The sequence below is a fragment of the Triticum aestivum genome, chromosome 7A, assembly GCF_018294505.1.
Source record: "Triticum aestivum cultivar Chinese Spring chromosome 7A, IWGSC CS RefSeq v2.1, whole genome shotgun sequence".
In the NCBI taxonomy this organism is placed as follows: Eukaryota; Viridiplantae; Streptophyta; class Magnoliopsida; order Poales; family Poaceae; genus Triticum; species Triticum aestivum.
The window spans coordinates 319,741,390-319,759,765 of record NC_057812.1 but is presented as its reverse complement, the minus strand read 5'-3'; positions in this window follow the sequence as shown (position 1 = coordinate 319,759,765).

Sequence of the window (18,376 nt, the reverse complement as noted above, 5' to 3'; positions counted from 1 at the left end):
GCAGGTGTGGGGCTGGAGGGGGGTCCGACGGGGTTATAAAGGGGGGAAGGCGGCGACTTGGGGAAGGGGGCGGCCTCGGGAGGCGGGTCCTCCCCGGACTCGGCGGTGGCGGCGGTCGGAACTCCTGTCCCGACCCGGGCAGGAGGCGGTGGCGGCTGGCTGGGCCGGCCTGCTCGGCTGGGCCCTTGGCCCAGTCTGGTGCGGGGTCTCTTTTTAAAAAAAACAATAACGTTGCAACTAAAAAAAATCTAGAAAAATAAATAAAATTCTAAAAATGCCAAAACAAATTTTCACCGTCTAAATAAAATATTTAGAACATGATGAACATTTTCTTGGCCCTAAATGCAATTTTGTGAAAATGTGCAATTTTTCCTAAATTCAAATAAAATAGCAAATAAAACCAAAATAAAACCATATTTGATTTTTTTATTAAATCCCCAATATTTCTTTATTTTGGGAAAGTCATTTTATTCCCTCTCTCATAATTTTTAAAATAGAAATAATTGAAGATAAAATAAATAAAATCAAATGATCCTATTTTCAAAATTTGAGACAACTCAAATATGAATATAACGAAATCCCAAACTCTCTCCGAGGGTCCTTGAGTTGCGTGAAATTTCTAGGATCAACAAAAGTGCAATAAATATGATATGCAATGATGATCTATTGTATAACATTCCAAATTGAAAATTTGGGATGTTACGAACCTACCCCCCTTAAGATGAATCTCACCCTCGAGATTCGGGTTGGCTAGAAAATAGGTGAGGGTGGTCCTTCAACAGATCTTCCTCCCGTTCCCAGGTGGCTTCATCCTCCGTGTGGTGGCTCCACTGAACTTTGCAAAACTTGATAACCTTGCTGCCGGTGACTCGGCTGGCATACTCAAGAATCTTGATGGGTCTCTCCTCATAGGTCAAATCACTGTCCAATTGAATCGCTTCCAGCGGCAGTGTATCTCTTAGCGGTATATCAGCCATCTCTGTGTGGCACTTCTTTAACTGGGAAACGTGGAACACATCGTGAACTCCTGACAATCCTTCGGGCAATTCTAATTTGTAGGCTACTTCTCCCATACGCTCCACAACTTTGTATGGTCCTACAAAACATGGCGCTAACTTTCCCTTAACTCCAAAGCGCTTAACTCCTCGAAGTGGAGATACTCGAAGATAAACTCGGTCTTCGACTTCGTAAACTGTCTCCTTGCGTTTTGAATCTGCGTAGCTCTTTTGTCTGGACTGGGCTACCTTGAGCCTATCGCGAATCAATTTTACTTTCTGTTCAGACTCCTTAATCAGATCCGGTCCAAACAACTGGTGGTCTCCAACTTCATCCCACGACAATGGGGTCCTGCACCTCCTTCCGTACAAGGCTTCGAAAGGGGCCATCTTCAAACTGGATTGATAACCGTTGTTGTAAGAGAACTTTGCATATGGCAAATTGTCGTCCCAACTAGATCCATAATCTAGTGCACAAGCTCTCAGCATATCCTCCCAAAATCTGATTGACTCTCTCAGTCTGTCCATCTGTCTGCGGATGGAAAGCTGTACTGAACTCTAGCCTGGTACCCAAAGTTTCGTGCAACTGATTCCAGAACCTTGAGGTAAACTGGGTTCCTCTATCAGATACAATGCTCCTTGGAACTCCATGCAGACATACGATTCTGGTCATGTATATCTTTGCCAACTTGGCATTAGTATAGGTACTCTTCACTGGGATGAAATGAGCTACCTTTGTCAAATGATCGACTACAACCCATATCGAGTCATAGCCTGAACGAGTTCTGGGCAATCCTGTGATAAAATCCATGCCTAACTTATCCTACTTCCATTCAGGTATCGGCAATGGCTATAGCAATCCTGCTAGCTGTTGATGCTCTGCCTTTACTCTCTGACATACATCACAAATGGCTACATACTCCGCAAAATCCTTCTTCATTCCGGTCCACCAGAAAATATCCTTCAAATCCAAATACATCTTAGTATTTCCTGGGTGAATAGAATATGGTGAATCATGGGCCTCTTGCAGAATCAATTTCCTGATCTCTGGGTCATTAGGCACATAAATACGGTCTTCAAACCATGAGGTATCGTGCTCATCCTCACGAAATCCTTTAACTTTTCCTTTGCTCATTTTCTCCTTAATAGAAGCAATCTCCTTGTCAGTCCTTTGAGCTTCTCTGATCTTATCCATCAACATAGACTGAATCTCCAATGCTGCTACATAGGCTCTCAGAACTATCTCCAAACATAGCTCACGAAGATTCTCGGCTAACTCCTTTGGTAAATCTCTCGTCATTAAGGTGTTGACATGACTTTTACGGCTCAATGCATCAGCTGCTATGTTAGCCTTTCCAGGGTGATAATGCAATCTCATATCATAATCCTTGATGAGTTCCAACCATCTCCTTTGTCTGAGATTCAACTCCTTCTGCGTGAAAATGTACTTCAAACTCTTGTGATCCATGTACACCTCACAATGGTTTCCAATGAGAAAATGTCTCCAAGTCTTCAATGCATGCACTACAGCTGCTAACTCCAAATCATGCGTAGCATAATTCAACTCATGAGGCTTAAGCTGTCGTGAGGCATAGGAAACAACTCTTCCTTCTTGCATAAGCACTGCTCCAAGTCCTCGACGTGAAGCGTCGCAATACACCTCATAATCCTTGGTCTGATCTGGAAAAATCAACACTGGTGATGTAACCAAACGTTTCTTCAACTCCTGAAAACTAGCCTCACATTCCTCAGTCCATATGAACTTGGTATCCTTCTTCAACAACTCCGTCATAGGTTTCACAATCTTTGAGAAATTTTCAATGAATCTCCGGTAGTATCCTGCAAGTCCAAGAAAACTCCGGATCTCTCCAACTGTTATTGGCGCTTCCCAATTTGTCACAGTGTCAACCTTGGTGTGATCCACTGCTATACCTTCTCCGGATATGACGTGTCCGAGAAATCCAACTTCCTTCAACCAAAACTCACATTTGCTAAACTTGGCATATAACTGATGTTCTCTGAGCTTACCAAGTACCAAACGCAAATGCTCCTTATGCTCCTCTTCATTCTTCGAGTAAACCAGGATATCATCAATGAACACTATGGCGAACTTATCCAAAAACTCCATAAACACTTTGTTCATCATGTTCATAAAATATGCGGGTGCGTTAGTCAGGCCAAATGACATAACGGTATACTCGTACAGCCCATACCTGGTGGTAAAAGCCGTTTTAGGTATATCATGTTCTCGAATTTTCAGCTGATGGTATCCTGACCGCAGATCGATCTTGGAAAATACCTTAGCTCCTTGCAATCGATCAAACAGATCATTGATCATCGGTAGTGGGTACTTGTTCTTGATGGTTACTTCATTCAATCCTCGATAATAAACGACCATCTTTAACGATCCATCATTCTTCTCTACTAGAAGTACTGGCGATCCCCAAGGTGAAGAACTTGGGCGAATATATCCTTTATCCAGTAACTCCTTAATTTGCTTCTTAATCTCTTCCAAATCCTTTGCGGGCATCCTATAAGGTCTCTTAGATATTGGCCCTGTGCCTGGCAAAAGCTCAATCAAAAACTCAATATCTCTATTCGGTGGCATGCCTGGCAACTCTTCTGGAAAAACATCGGGGAACTCCTTCACTACTGGTACTTCCTCCTGCACAACTCCTGTTAGGCAATTTACTTGAGTCCTTTTCGGCACATGCCGGGATACATACTTGATCCTTCTCCCTTCTGGGGTGGTAAGCAAAATTGACTTACTGGCACATTCAATGTTCCCTTCATACTTTGATAACCAATCCATGCCTAATATCACATCCAATCCTTGGGATTCCAATACTATTAGGTCCGAGGGAAATACATAGTTACGAATCCTTAATGGTAACCGATCACACCATAGACTAGCCATATACTCTGCTCCAGGCGAGGTTACTAACATGGGTGACCTAAGGGCTTGGGTTGGTAGTTTATACTTATCCACAAATCCCCTTGATATGTATGAATGCGATGCACCAGTATCAAAAAGAACGAGTGCAGTAAATGACTTAACCAAAAACTTACCTATTACTACATCGGGCTGGGCTTCAACCTCCTCCACATTTACGTGGTTCACCTGTCCCCTGTTGAAAGGGTTCGACTTCTTCCCAAAGCTTCCATTGCCATTTCCATTTTGGGCTTCAGGACATTCATTAGCGTAATGTCCGGTCTTCTGGCACTTAAAGCAAGTGACTTGGCTCAGGTCTCTCTTGGCTGGGGTTGATGGGTTTGTACGGTTTTGGCCGTTGCTTCGTCCATTCCCATTACCATTCTTGGGGTCATTATGATTGTGCGAGCTACCTCCTCCATGGGTATGCTGAAAATGTCCTCCCGGTCTAGGGGTAAAACGTGGCTTCTGCTGAGCTCTTGAATTGTACTTCCCTTGTCCATACTTCCGCTTGCGGTTTTCAATTTGTTGCTGCTTCCCTTCAATCATGAGAGCACGATCTACCAACTCCTGGTAGTTGTTGAAGGTTGCTACCATCAACTGCATGCTCAACTCATCATTCAGTCCTTCCAGAAACTTCTCCTGCTTAGCTGCATCCGTAGCAATGTCATCTGGGGCATAACATGCTAGCTTACTAAAGTCCTCCAGATACTGTCCAACTGTCCTTCCTCCTTGGCGCAAGTTGCGAAACTCTCGCTTCTTCATGGCCATAGCTCCAGCTGAAACATGGGCACTATGGAAAGCCTGCTGGAACTGGTCCCATCTGACAGTGTCGATGGGGAAGGTGGCTGTGAAATTCTCCCACCATGATGTTGCGGGTCCTTCAAGCTGATGTGCGGCAAACTTCACCTTTTCCGCATCTGTGCATCCTACCGTGGTCAACTCCCTTGCTGTCTTGCGGAGCCAATTATCTAAAAGTATCGGCTTAGTGCTACTGAAAAACACCGGCGGATTCAGCCTAAGAAAACGGGCTAAGTGATCAACAGGTGGTGGTGGTGGTGGGTTGTTGTTGTTGTTCCCCTGATTCTGATTCTGGACTAGCAACTGCATCAATGTGTTCTACTGCTAGATCAACCGAGTGAGCTCCGGTGGGAAAGTAAATCCGGGGTCACGTCTCGGAGGCATCTAAGGGTTTAGAAAAGATGAGATTTAAGAATAGAGAGGGGTCTAGAGAGAAAACACTACCCATATGCACATGAGGCAAAAGCAAACAATTCAATTCATTCAATCAAACAAGGGCATACAATCGATCTAACTATCGCAAAAGTGCTCAGACTACTATATTTACATGGTGGACTACTACTACTGTTGGGGTGGTCTACTAGAAATATTTTTCGGTTGCAGACTCCATGATATATGCTCCAGCTTCATCAACATAGTCATCATCGCTATGATCTAGATCCGAGTCGGTGTCGTAGATGATGATGTAGTCTTCCGGGCGAATCTCCTTGGGTTCTTCGTCTTCCTCTACTGGTGTAGGGTCTCCCAGAAATATTCCAATCTTCTTGATCAGATCGTCATTCTGCTCCACTAATACTTCGATTTCCTCTTCATAATCTTCACGTGTAGCCTTGAGTTCTTCCTCCAGTTCCTTGATTCTTGTCTTTGCCTTCTTCAGTTCTATCATGTCGGTGCACATCTAGTTCTCCTAACATCGAATGTGCTGGTTTAACTCCTCGATAAAAGCTGCAATTGATCTATCCTTCCTGGTGTTGATCATCTCCCAGTGCTCATCTCAGCGCCCACAAATCTGGTAGATAGTATCCTTGAGATCATTGCGGTAAACTTCTCCAATGCGTCCCATGGCGATGTGAGCTGCCATGCTCTTTCCTAGACTCCATGTTGGTGCGTCAAAAGAAAAATCTATGGGTTCAATGACTGGCATGAACGTCCTTCTTGGAACTTGAACTTGAATCATCCAGCGCTCTTCTTCCGGTAATGTGGTGTTGTAGGTTCCGGTGAAGCTTGGTACTCCTATGTTCAGGTATCTAGTGACTTCCTTCAAGTCACGTCCAAAGGGTGTATCTTCATCTGGTTGCATGAACTTGTTCCTTGCATCCGCCATCCTAAAAGAGTAGAAAAGATGAGAGGTTAGAATGAGAAGAGTGAGTAGTGATCTAGGTCTTTAACTTAGTGCTCGTGTCCTATAGTCAGCATGTGCTCTGATACCATCTTGTAGCGACCAGACCTCAAACGGTCCAATCTCTGTGCTCAGGTGTCATCCCTGGATCAGTAATGCTGACACCACATAGTACTTAAAGGATTTATAACAAAGTAGCAAACACACACTTATTACATCGAGTGTCTCAAAAGAGAACTTATTACAATAAATATGGCTTAAGGCCATCTAATAACGATAATAGTGGAAGGCTTGGAAGATAAGTGAGTCCATCAACTCCAACAGCATCACTGAGTATAGAACCACGACCTAAAAGGCATCTTACTCGTCATCTGAAAAGTCTGCAACATGAACGTTGCAGCTCGAAACGGGTCAGCACATGGAATATGCTGGCAATGTAACACATAGAGAATGATGGAAGAATAAAACTATACTACATGCATATTTGGCTGGTGCAAAGCTCTATGGTTACAGTTTTGCGTAAAGCCAATTTTTCCCTACTACAAAGGCATAAATTTTATTTAACTATCATGGTAGTTGTTAAACATTGAGAATGGTTGACAGCATTCTCAATCCCAATTAAGCATCATCATTAAAAACCAAAAAAAATTAAGTAGAGTAACATGATGAGATTCACATGATAATCCAAGTACTAGATACTCAAGATGTCCATAACCGGGGACACGGCTAACCATGATTAGTTTATACACTCTGCAGAGTTTTGCGCACTTTTCCCCACAAGACTCGATCTCCTCCATTGGGATTCTCGCACTACATGATGTTTGAGAAACGGATGACCGAGACATAATCTTTCAAAAGCGCTAGCACCTTACGAACGAGTAGACCGTACCAACCTACATCCCCTACATCTGCTAGTCTACCACCGTAAGAGTTCACACGACTTAGTCAGCTATGCTAGAGCCCATAGTAGCTTGTGGCTGCACACGGAAGTTTCTAGCATGAATAATCTCATGATCCCTTTGAGCCTGGGTGGCGGTCCAAAGAAAAACAGGCAATCGCTGGAATACCCAGGTGCCTCAATCCACCCAGATGTGTATTTAAGTTGCCACCTTAGATAAACCATTAATTTAACATTCTCACATCTGTCATGAATTTCACTCACCCAATCCACGTCTACTAGCATCGCATGGCATAAGAAGCAAACGTAGAAGTAACTCTCAAAGGTTTGATAATAACAGGTAATAGGTACTACCTCATCTACTTCCCAGACCCACAATTTAATTAGATCCTAATCATGCAATGGTGTGAGGATTGATCTAATGCAATAAAAACTGGGTAGTAGGATGGTATGATCAAAGTGTTACTTGCCTTGCTGATGATCCGCAAAACCTAGCGATTCGAAGTAGCAAGCGGCGCACTCCGGGTACTCTATCGCAAACAAACAAGCATACAATAAGTACTCAACTAATGCACAGGTAAAACTCGAATAAAAGATCTAACTAGATAGTTCAACTTAAGAACTCCGGTTGGCAAAAAGAACCAAATCGAACGAAGCAATGAAAGAAAAACGGCAAAAGAAAAAAGGCTTCGTTTACTATTCTGGATCTAGGGCAATTTTTACAGAGGTAAAAACTTGTTTGAGTTTGTTAAACGGAAAGAGGGTTTTGAGACGAAACTCTAGGCGCTTGAATCGCCTGATTCCGACAAACGAGCGAAAAGTTAAACTAAAACGAACATCGGATCAGAAATCGCGATCAGAAAAATCGCGGATTTAATCCGAGAAAAAGAAAAACGACGAACGGGTTAACGAATGAACGTTCGTTAACTGGAACTAAACGATGAACGCATTCGTTAAAACGAACGGACGAGCGAACGCTCACTAAATAAATAAACCGGAGAAAACCGATCAATTAAAAAAACGAAAACTAGGGTTTTCTAAGAAAACCGGGGCGGCGGGTGGTGCGGGGCGGCGGCTGCTAGGTGGCGGCAGGGGCGGCAGGCGGCGCGGGGCGGCGGCTGTGGCGCGGCAGCGGCGATAGGCGGCGCGGGTGGCATGCGGCGGCGGCGCTGGCGGCATGGGGAGGCGGCGGCGGGTGTGGGCTGCAGGGGGGTCTGGCGGGGTTATAAGGGGGCAGGTGGCCACTTGTGGAAGGGGGCGGCCTCGGGAGGCGGGTCCTCCCCAAACTCGGCGGCGGCGACGATCGGGACTCCTGTCCCGACCCGGGCGGGAGGCGGCGGCGGCGGCTGGCTGGGCCGGCCTGCTCGGCTGGGCCCTTGGCCCAGTCGGGCGCAGGGTCATTTTTTTTAGGAAAACAATAACGCTGCAACTAAAAAAATTCTAGAAAAATAAATAAAATTCTAAAAATACCAAAACAAATTTTCACTGTCTAAATAAAATATTTAGAACAGGATGAACATTTTCTTGGCCCTAAATGCAATTTTTGAAAACATGCAATTTTTCCTAAATTCAAATAAAATAGCAAATAAAACCAAAATAAAATCTTATTTGATTTTTATTAAAACCCCAATATTTCTTTATTTTGGGAAAGTCATTTTGTTCCCTCTCTCATAATTTTTATAGTAGAAATAATTGAAGATAAAATAAATAAAATCAAATGATTCTATTTTCAAAATTCGAGACAACTCAAATATGAAAATAACGAAATCCCCAACTCTCTCCGAGGGTCCTTGAGTGGCGTGAAATTTCTAGGATCAACAAAAATGCAATAAATATGATATGCAATGATGATCTATTGTATAACATTCCAAATTGAAATTTGGGATGTTACACCGTGATGGGCCAAAGAGGCTCACCGCCGATGAGTTGCAAGTGGAATTAGAGAAGGTCAGGCATATTACACCAGGAAACCATCCTGGTAATGGTAGCGGGAAAAGGAAGCATGGCAGGGTAGAAGAGAGATTATTGTTTACCCGCAGGTCCACTTTGTGGGACTTGGAGTATTGGAAAGATTTGGATCTAAGGCATAATCTTGATGTGATGCACATCGAGAAAAATATATGTGACAGCATTATCGGCACACTTCTTAATATTGAAGGCAAGACAAAAGATACCTTAAAATCTAGGATTGATTTGACACACCTGGGTATCAGAAAGGATTTGCAGGTGCAAGATGAAGGTAAACCACGGGATATGGCACCAGCTGTGTATGTCTTGGACAAGGTAAAAAGAAAAGAATTCTGCAAGGTCCTGTCAGGTGTGAGATTCCCACATGGATTTGCTTCCAACCCTGAAAGGAGAGTCAGTGCAGATGGAAACAAGGTACAAGGGTTGAAAACTCATGACTGCCACGTCCTACTTCAAAGGGTTTTACCTGTTATCCTTAGAGGTTTGGGCCGCCCTGACTTATACAGAGCAGTTGCAGAGTTGGGAAAATTCTTCAGGGAACTCTGCAGTAGGAATATCAGGATAGATGCTTTGGAGCGTCTTAGAGACAAGATACCAACTATCCTATGCGACCTTGAGAAGATATATCCTCCAGCCTTCTTTGATGTGATGGTGCATTTGGCTATTCATCTACCTGATGAGGCACTACTTAGAGGTCCAGTACAGTATGGCTGGATGTACCCTATTGAAAGGCGGCTAGGCACTTTCAAGGGCTATGTTAGGAACAGAGCTAGACCCGAGGGTTCCATTGCAGAGCCCTACATTGCTACAGAAGCGTTGACATTCTGCTCAAAATACATTGAAACAGCTGATCAGCTTAGCAAAGAGGTGGGTGAAGACAATCCCGGGCTCAATGTTTTCGATTATTCTGTTCAAGTTACAGGGAAGAGTCGACAAGAGGACAAACCTAAAGATTTGGACAAAATGGTTTGGTATGTGTTGAATAACTGTCCTGAGATACTACCTTATATCAAGTAAGTGCAGTACTGCAGCTTATACATCGTAATCTACTAAACTTGGAGCACATTCTTATATATTTAGATATTTGACGTGTTCACTATGTTGTGCAGCATCTACAAAGAGGAGTTACTGCCGCAAAATCCAAGAAACATTGACAAACCGGTTATGGTAGGATTTGCGAAATGGTTCAAGAACCATGTAAGCTTTTGAAGTGCATTGTCAGTTTTTTAATATATTGAGTACATAAGATGATCAGCTTGTCTATTTTCTAACCATAGGTTAAGAAGATGCGGGAGGATGGGCAGGCAGTTGATGATGCCCTTTACTCACTACCAATGGGTCCTGGTACTCGGGTAAGACATTATGAATCTTACGTTGTTGGAGATGTGCGCTACAACACCCTTGCACGAGACGAAGGCAGGAAGACATGAAACAGTGCCATCATGAGCACGGATACGTAGGACAAAGAGACAACTGAAATGTATGCTAACATAATAGACATTATTCAGTTGCAGTATATCTACAGTTTCGAGGATCATCGGTGTGTGGTTCTGTTGTGATGTCGTTGGTATAACCTGTTTTCCAGGATTGCAAAACCCAGAGCTGATGATTATTTCAAATCCATCAATGTCAAGGCGGCGTACCAGACCAACGAGCCTTTTATTTTGGCAAATCAAGCAACACAGATATTTTTCTTGGAAGACACATTTGCACGTAGCGATGACTGGATAGTATTGCAAAGGTTTGAGCAGAGGAATTCGTTTAATGAAGTTGCACAACAAGATGATGCTTACACTGCTCCTGATGTACAAGATAACACAGATGTTCCTAATATCTTTGAGAACCATCACGTCAATGACGCCGGCGAAAAGATTGCCTGTCGTGCTGTGGACATACAAGAGTTTATCAAGAAGAAGCCAACGTTCGAGGATGTTGAGGACGAAGAAGAAGATGACACCATGGGAATTATGATTCAGACTGATACACATGGCGAAGATGTTGACGCTGCTGCTGCGGATGATGATTACATTGCTTTTGTCGTATTTGCCTGTCAGAAGATGTTTTTTATCTACTATGTGAAATTGTGTTTGCTATGACAACTGAAACCTGATGAACATGTTGTTTAGTATTTTGCTGTGAGAACATCACTTGTTATGTATGCTGATTTGTGTTTGGTGATTGTATGACAACTAAAACATGATGACATTGTTGTTTAGTTGTACTCATATTTGGCCGTGAAACTTGAATTTGATGACATAGTTTGCTGTTGGACTGCAATTTGCTCGATGTCTTCGAATGAGAACAAAGCTGACCCGACAGGGCCTCTGCTATTTATTTATTTATATGAGCAAAAGGGGATACCCCCTGATTTCCGTTAATAGAAATCATTATATGTTCACAACACTACACCCAGCCTGCTACACAGGTTTCATTCATTACTAGTTTCAGCAAAGTGCTCATGTCGTAGCCACTGAATACATCACGAGTGCTACATACACTGCAAATAAATAGACAATCATCCTACAGAGCACATCGATTTTGCTCGTTATCTTCACAAGCTCTTTCATCTCCTCATTGCTGTCAAGGCCATTCAGCAGATGTTGCTTGTCCATGATCAGAGGAAATGCATCTTTAAGCTTCTGCTCTGCATCTTCCTCTTCTGTCGTTCCTTCAGTTACTTGTCCAACACCCCAACCAGCTGGTATTGGGATTCCTCGGCTAACCAAATAATCAGCGTAGTTGTATTCCCCCACATCAGCAACTTCCCAGAAATACAAATCACACAAATCTTCCCTTTTCTGTACGAATCAAATTGGTAGATCATCAACCAAACTATTAAAAAAATCAGCAACTGAAAGCGGCAGAACAACACTTAAACATATTATTACCCCATGATTCGGGCATTTGTAGAAGACTCGGCCAGGGTTGCGGATTGTAGTTGAGACGCGATGGATGACTCTACGTGATTTGCAGCAGTGGCAGCACACCAACGCAGCGGGTTGCGATGAGCAATCGGGTGCGGTGTGCGTGCCGGCGAGGGTGTGATGAGACCCACAGGCGATGGTACGGGTTGCGACTTGGCGCATATCTGGTTGTTGCCTGCTGAAGAGCAGGTGGACAAGCAGCCAGCGGACATGGTTGCTGCGGCCAGAGCTTCTGATGCTAGGCAGAGTCAGCAGAGAAGAGGAGAAGCGAATGTTGGATATGTCAGTTTCATTACTTGCAGAGTAGCATAGCACCATATATAGTCATAGTCTAGGTTTGTATTCGAACCAGCTATAGGAGCACGTCTTTATTTTTTCTAAAACTCGGCAACGTCTCATTACTGGTACACTAGCTTGTTCTGTACGCCTTCCCAAGTCTTTGATTTTCTTTCCCTTTTTTGTGAGGAAGGAAGGAGGACAAAATTGAGAGTTCCTGGGACTCAAACCCAAGACCTCTCGGTTGAAAACCAAGGGTGCTAGTCACTTATGTGGCGAACGTTCCCTGTGAGGACAACGGCAGACGAACGCATTTTCCTCGCAGTTTTCTTCCTATATATAAAAAAGTATGCTACTTGGTGTCCGCTTAGTCAACAAAACGATTGTGCCAACCTTGACCGTTGGATTGACATTCAACGTCTGTTGCGTTTCTTCAGTCTCTTCTTCCTCGAGCCGCAAAAGCCAAACCAGCGCCGGCGGGACCGCCTGCTCCCGCCTCCCACGGCTGGCTGTGAAATGCCCTGGCTCCTGTTCGTTCCCGTCCGAGGCCTCACCATCGTCCTCCGCCTTGGTTCGCTCGCCGCGGTGCCACCCTCCGGTGTTGTCAACATGGTCAACAACCGAGAGGAATAAGGAGATGACTGTACATGGTGAGGATGACAGTAGGGACCCAGCAGCGCGCGCAGTAATTTTGTTTTTTCGGGACAAAGAAGGGTATCAACTGGGTTGTGCGGGACCCGTGGCCCGTCTAGCCCAGGCTTTTATTTCATATGTTTAGCACATGGCCAGCCCAGTTTGTTTTTTTCCTTTCTGAAAATTGCTAGCCAGCTATTTTCTTTTTTGCAGAATAACCAACGTAGGCCTACTTGCTTTTCTACGCCCTGCTGGGTCAGAAATCTTTCAAGACGAGGAGGGATGCATTTTGCCCAGAAAATGGGATATAAGTAATAATAAATGGGCTGTAAAATGAAAAAATACAGCAAACAGACAATTAGTTCCAAAATACTGTTTTCTTTCGGATTTTGATATTTTAAATTTCATTGTTTTTGTGCGGGTAAAATTTCATTCAATTTAAATTAAGGTATATTTAGATTTAAAATTAATTTGAATCTGGCTAGAAATTTCGGGTTGTATGCTGTTTGGGACAGATTTGGAGGCTGACTTGTGGGTCTACTAGGTTGACGTGTACTTTGTCTTTGTCAACTTAGTCCAAAAACGATTCTAGCAGCAGTGACTGTTCGATGTTAATCCAACGGCCGTGCTGCTTCTTCAATATCTGATCTTCTTGCTCCAGCCGCCCAAACCAGCTCTGGTGGGACTGCCTGCTCCCACCTCCCATGGCCGGCTGTGCTGCCGCACAGGCCGCACCTCCCCACCCTACTTCATTGCTGGCCAGGCCATTCCTCTACTCACCCACACCTTCTGTTATTTTCTGGCGACGGCAGCCGGACCAGTAAACCCTCGTACTCCCCACCGCGTGGGCAACCATTGCCGAGTCTTCCCCGGCTCCGTGTCATTCCCTTCCTAGGCCTCGCCGTCGTCCACCGCCATGGTGCTCTCGGCGCGGCCTGGTCAACTTGGTCAACGAACGACATCCATCGGCCGTGGACTGTACGCGCAAAATAATGATTCCTCCACCTGACAGCTGGGACCCACCGGAAGGGCCTGTGTATTTCGCGAAAAAAACGTTCCCCCCGCTGACATGTCGGACCCACCAGCTATAACTTCACACGCAAGGAAGTGCCTCCTTATTACGCACAAAAAAATGAATACCCCCTTGCTAGCTGGGACCCACCATAGTGGGAGGATGACTTGTGGGCCAACAAAGTTGACGGGGACGGGGGGCTTTGTCAACTTAGTCAATATGAATGATTGTAGCTCCATTGACCGTACGATTGTAGCTCTTCAACCTCTGGTCTTCTTGCTCCAGCCGCCCAAAGCAGCGCCGGTCGTGCCGCATGCTCTGCCTCCCGTGGCCAGCTATGCTGCCGCGGAGGCCTCACCGCCCCCTACTATTCCCACCGCTGGCTAGGCCCTGCGGCGACAGCAGCCTCACACCGCAGCCGAACCAGTGAACCCTCATACTCCTCTCCGCGTGGGCTTCCACTGTCGCGTCTTCCCCGGCTCCGCGTCGTCCCCTTCCTAGGCCTCGCCGTCGTCCACCGTCGTGGTGCTCTCCGCGCGGCGTGGTCAACGTGGTCAAGGAACGACTTCCATCGGGAAGAGTACTGTACGTGGAGAGGCTGACATCTGGGTCCACGGCCACAGCCCAGTTTTTTTGTGATTTGCCAAGTAAGTCACTTTGTCAGGCCTGTTGGGCTGCAAATCTTTCAAGACGAGGAGAGCTTTCATTCGGCTGGCCGAGAAAATGGCCCATCAGTAATGAGAAATGGGTTGTACATTTTTAAAACACATCAAACTGGAAAATAGTTTCAAATATCTTTTTTTTCATTTCAAGATTTTAAATTACATTAATTTTTATGCTTGGAGAATTTGTTGGATTTTATATTGATATACATTTATTTTTAAAATTAGTTTGAATGTGAGTCGAAATTTCGGGATTAAAAACAGTTCGGATCGCACCGAAATATGCAAAATTTCGTATAATTTTTTAACCGTGGCCACAATTTAGGCTGTAATGCTAACAAAAAGAATATGGGCTCCCAAAAAACCTTAAGAATTAGCAAATGGGCTGAAAATTATTAGAAATAATGGCAGATGGGTTGTATGTTGTTTTCCACAGATTTGAGGCTTTCCTAAAAAAAGGTTGACGCACAAGCAGTGACTGTTGGATGTCCATCCAACGGTCATCGTGCTTCTTCAATCTCTGCTCTTCCTACTCCAGCCGCTCAAACAAGCGCTGGCGGGACTGCCTGTTCCCTCCTCCCCGTGGCCGGCTGTGCTGCCGTGCAGGCCTCACCGCCCCACCGTACTCCCATCACTGGCCTAGCCATCCCTCTACTCACCCACACCTACTGTTATTCTCCGGCGACGGCAGACGAACCAGTAAACCCTCGTACACTCGTACTCCCCTCCGCGTGGGAAACAACTGTCGAGTCTTCCCTGCCTCTGTGTCATTCCCTTCCTAGGCCTCACCGTCGTCCACCACCCTGGTGCTCTCGGTGCGGCCTGGTCAACATGGTCAACGACCGACATGCATCTGAAGTGGACTGTACGTGGAGAGGCCGACAGCTGGGTCAACGGCCGCACGCAAGGAAATGCCTCCTTATTACGCGCAAAATAATGATTCCTCCACCTGACATCAGGGACCCACCGAAAGGGCCTTTGTATTTCGCGAAAAAAACATTACCGCCGCTGACATCTCGGACCCACCAGCTATATCTTTGCACGCAAGGAAGTGCCTCCTTATTACGCACAAAAAAATGAATACTCCCCCTATTAGCTGGGACCCAGTATAGTGGCAGGCTGACTTGTGGGCCTACTAAGTTGACGGGGACGGAGGGCTTTGTCAACTTAGTCAATATGCACGATTCTAGCTCCAGTGACCGTACGATGTCCATCCAACGGCCGTAGTGCTTCTTCAACCTCTGGTCTTCTTGCTCCAGCCACCCAAACCAGTGCCGGTCGTGCCTCATGCTCCTGCCTCCCGTGGCCGGCTGCGATGCGGCGGAGGCCTCACCACACCCTACTACTCCCACCGCTGGCCAGGCCATCCCTCTACTCACCCACACCCCATGTTACTCTGCGGCGACGGCAGCCTCACACCGCAGCGAACCAGTGCCCTCGTACTCCTCTACGCGTGGGCATCCACTGTCGCGTCTTCCTCGGCTCCGCATCGTCCCCTTCCTAGGCCTTGCCATCATCCACCGCCCTGGTGCTCCCGGCGCGGCGTGGTCAACATGGTCAAGGAATGGCTTCCATCGGACGTGGACTGTACGTGGAGAGGCTGACAGCTGGGTCCACGGCCGCAGCAAGGAAGTGCCTCCTTATTACGTGCAAAATAATTATTCCTCCACCTGACAGCGGAGACCCACCGGACGGGCCACCGTATTTCGCCCCCCTGACTGCTGAGACCCACCAGCTACATCTTCGCACGCAAGGAAGTGCCTGACAGTCGGGACCCACCTGGTCGAAGCGTACGTAGCGTTGTCATTCTGGTCGTGAACGTGTACATACATACTGGTCGATGTAGAGGCACGCACGTGTCGTAGTAGAGGCGCGCACGTAGCATGTACACGTACATACAGCGGCCAGGGTGCAAGAAAGAAAATACGGCCACGTATGTGTACATACGGGCGGGGTCTCGAACGCCTACTCGCGCATATGTACGGCCAGGGCTCGTGTACATTGCTGGGTCGGAACGGAGAAACAACGTCGTCGTCGTGTTCATGGGGAGGCAACGGAATGCGTCGTGTTCATGGGGAGGCAACGGAATGCGTCGTGTTCATGGGGAGGCAACGGAACGCGTGGGAGCCAACCGGCTGGGTCAGAACGGAATGCGCGGTCGTGTTCATCGGAAGGGCTTGGACGGAACAGGCGATGGAAACGAGGCCTGGCGTACCACACAACGGAGGAAACGGACCTCCTATGTTCGGAACGGGGTCCTGTTGATCGGGAGGGGTCTGGTGTACCGCAAAATGGAGGAAACGGACCTCCTACGGTCGAAACGGGGGTCTTGTTGATCGGGAGGGGTGTGGCATACCGCAAAACGGACGAAACGGACTTGTGTTGGAGCGCTACGGTCGAAACGGGGGTCCTGTTCATCGGTATGGGTGTGGCGTACCGCAAAACGGGACTCCACGGGATACTGTTCATCTCCACCGTCGACCCCCTCCAGCCTCCACGAGCTACTGTTCATCCACCGTCGACCTCCTCCAGCCTCCACCTGCGACTGTTCATCCACGGGCTCTTGTTCATCCAGCCTCCACCGCGCGCTACTCCACCGGCTACTATTCAACCAGCCCTCTCCATAGGCTCCTGTTCAACCACCCCTCCACGGGCTACTGTTCATCCTGCCCTCCACCGTCTACTGTTCATCCTGCCCTCCACGGGGTGGTCCTGTTCCTCCAGCCCTCCACGGGGTCCTGTTCATCCAGCCCCAACCGGCTCGATCGATCGGGGTCCTGTTCATCCAGAGGCAACACCATGGGGTCCTGTTCATCCACCCCCACCAGGAACTGTTCATCCAACCCCCCCCCCCCCCCCCGCAACGCTCACTGTTCATCCAGAGGTCGCATCGATCGGCTTCAGTTAGCAGCAGTAGCGAAGGAATCGCTCGATCGGGTTCAGTTAACAGCCATCGATCGATCGCTCGGGTTTAGTAACGCGTAGCCTGCAGTGCAATCATTCGGGTTCAGTTAGAGCCCAACGCCTCGCTCGGGTTCAGTTAGAGCCAACGCATTGCACACACGCGCATACGTGTACGAGAGAAACGCGCATCGCTCGGCCCCCGACCTCCCACCGTAACCGGGAACTCCTCGAAATTTTCCTCCCCCTCGCTTCTACCACGGTTTTTTCCGTCATGGACAGCCCAAAGAATGTCATGCAGCTGCATCTCCGGCCCGCCCAGGACAAAAAGCCCATTTTCTGTCATGATTTTTTGTCATAGAAGTAGGAGCCCACCACATCTATGATGATACCGGGTTTTGTCACAATTATTATCATAGAAGTGTCGTATGTATGACAGAAAAAAATTCCGTTCAGCCCAAAATGTCACGGATGTGTCTTTTTTTTGTAGTGGGAGTACGACCACTGGTAGGTCCACCACCACGGCATGGCGGCAAGGCTCAATTTCCCCTTCGACACACGTCTGGTCGACCTCGTTCCGCCGGAGCCAGGGTGGTGAGCTCGGCTATGGCGCGGGAAGACTGCGGGGCGTGGGAGCGCCTCGAGGCCAAGGCCGCTGATGAGGCTTACATGCAAGAGCTCCACCAGTAGCACTCGGAGCTCATGGAGGCGGAGTGGGCAATCTTTGCCGGTGCGGAGGGCGGTCACAACGTTATCGCGCTCTCCTATGATGACGAGGTCGAAGGCGGCGAGGACGGTGGCGCGGAGGGCGGTGAGGTGGGCGGCGAGGACGAGGAGATCGACGTCGACGAGTGGAGGAGTGTCTTCCCCAATGACCCCGATGACGGCACCGGCCCGGATCTAGCTCGCGGCACACCGTACCTGATGAGGAAGGATTGGCTCGACCTCTACTTCGATCGAAAGTAGTTTAGCTTAGTTTAAATTTATGTTTTATGTTCGGTTATGCAAAACTATATATGTTTATGTTTGAATGCA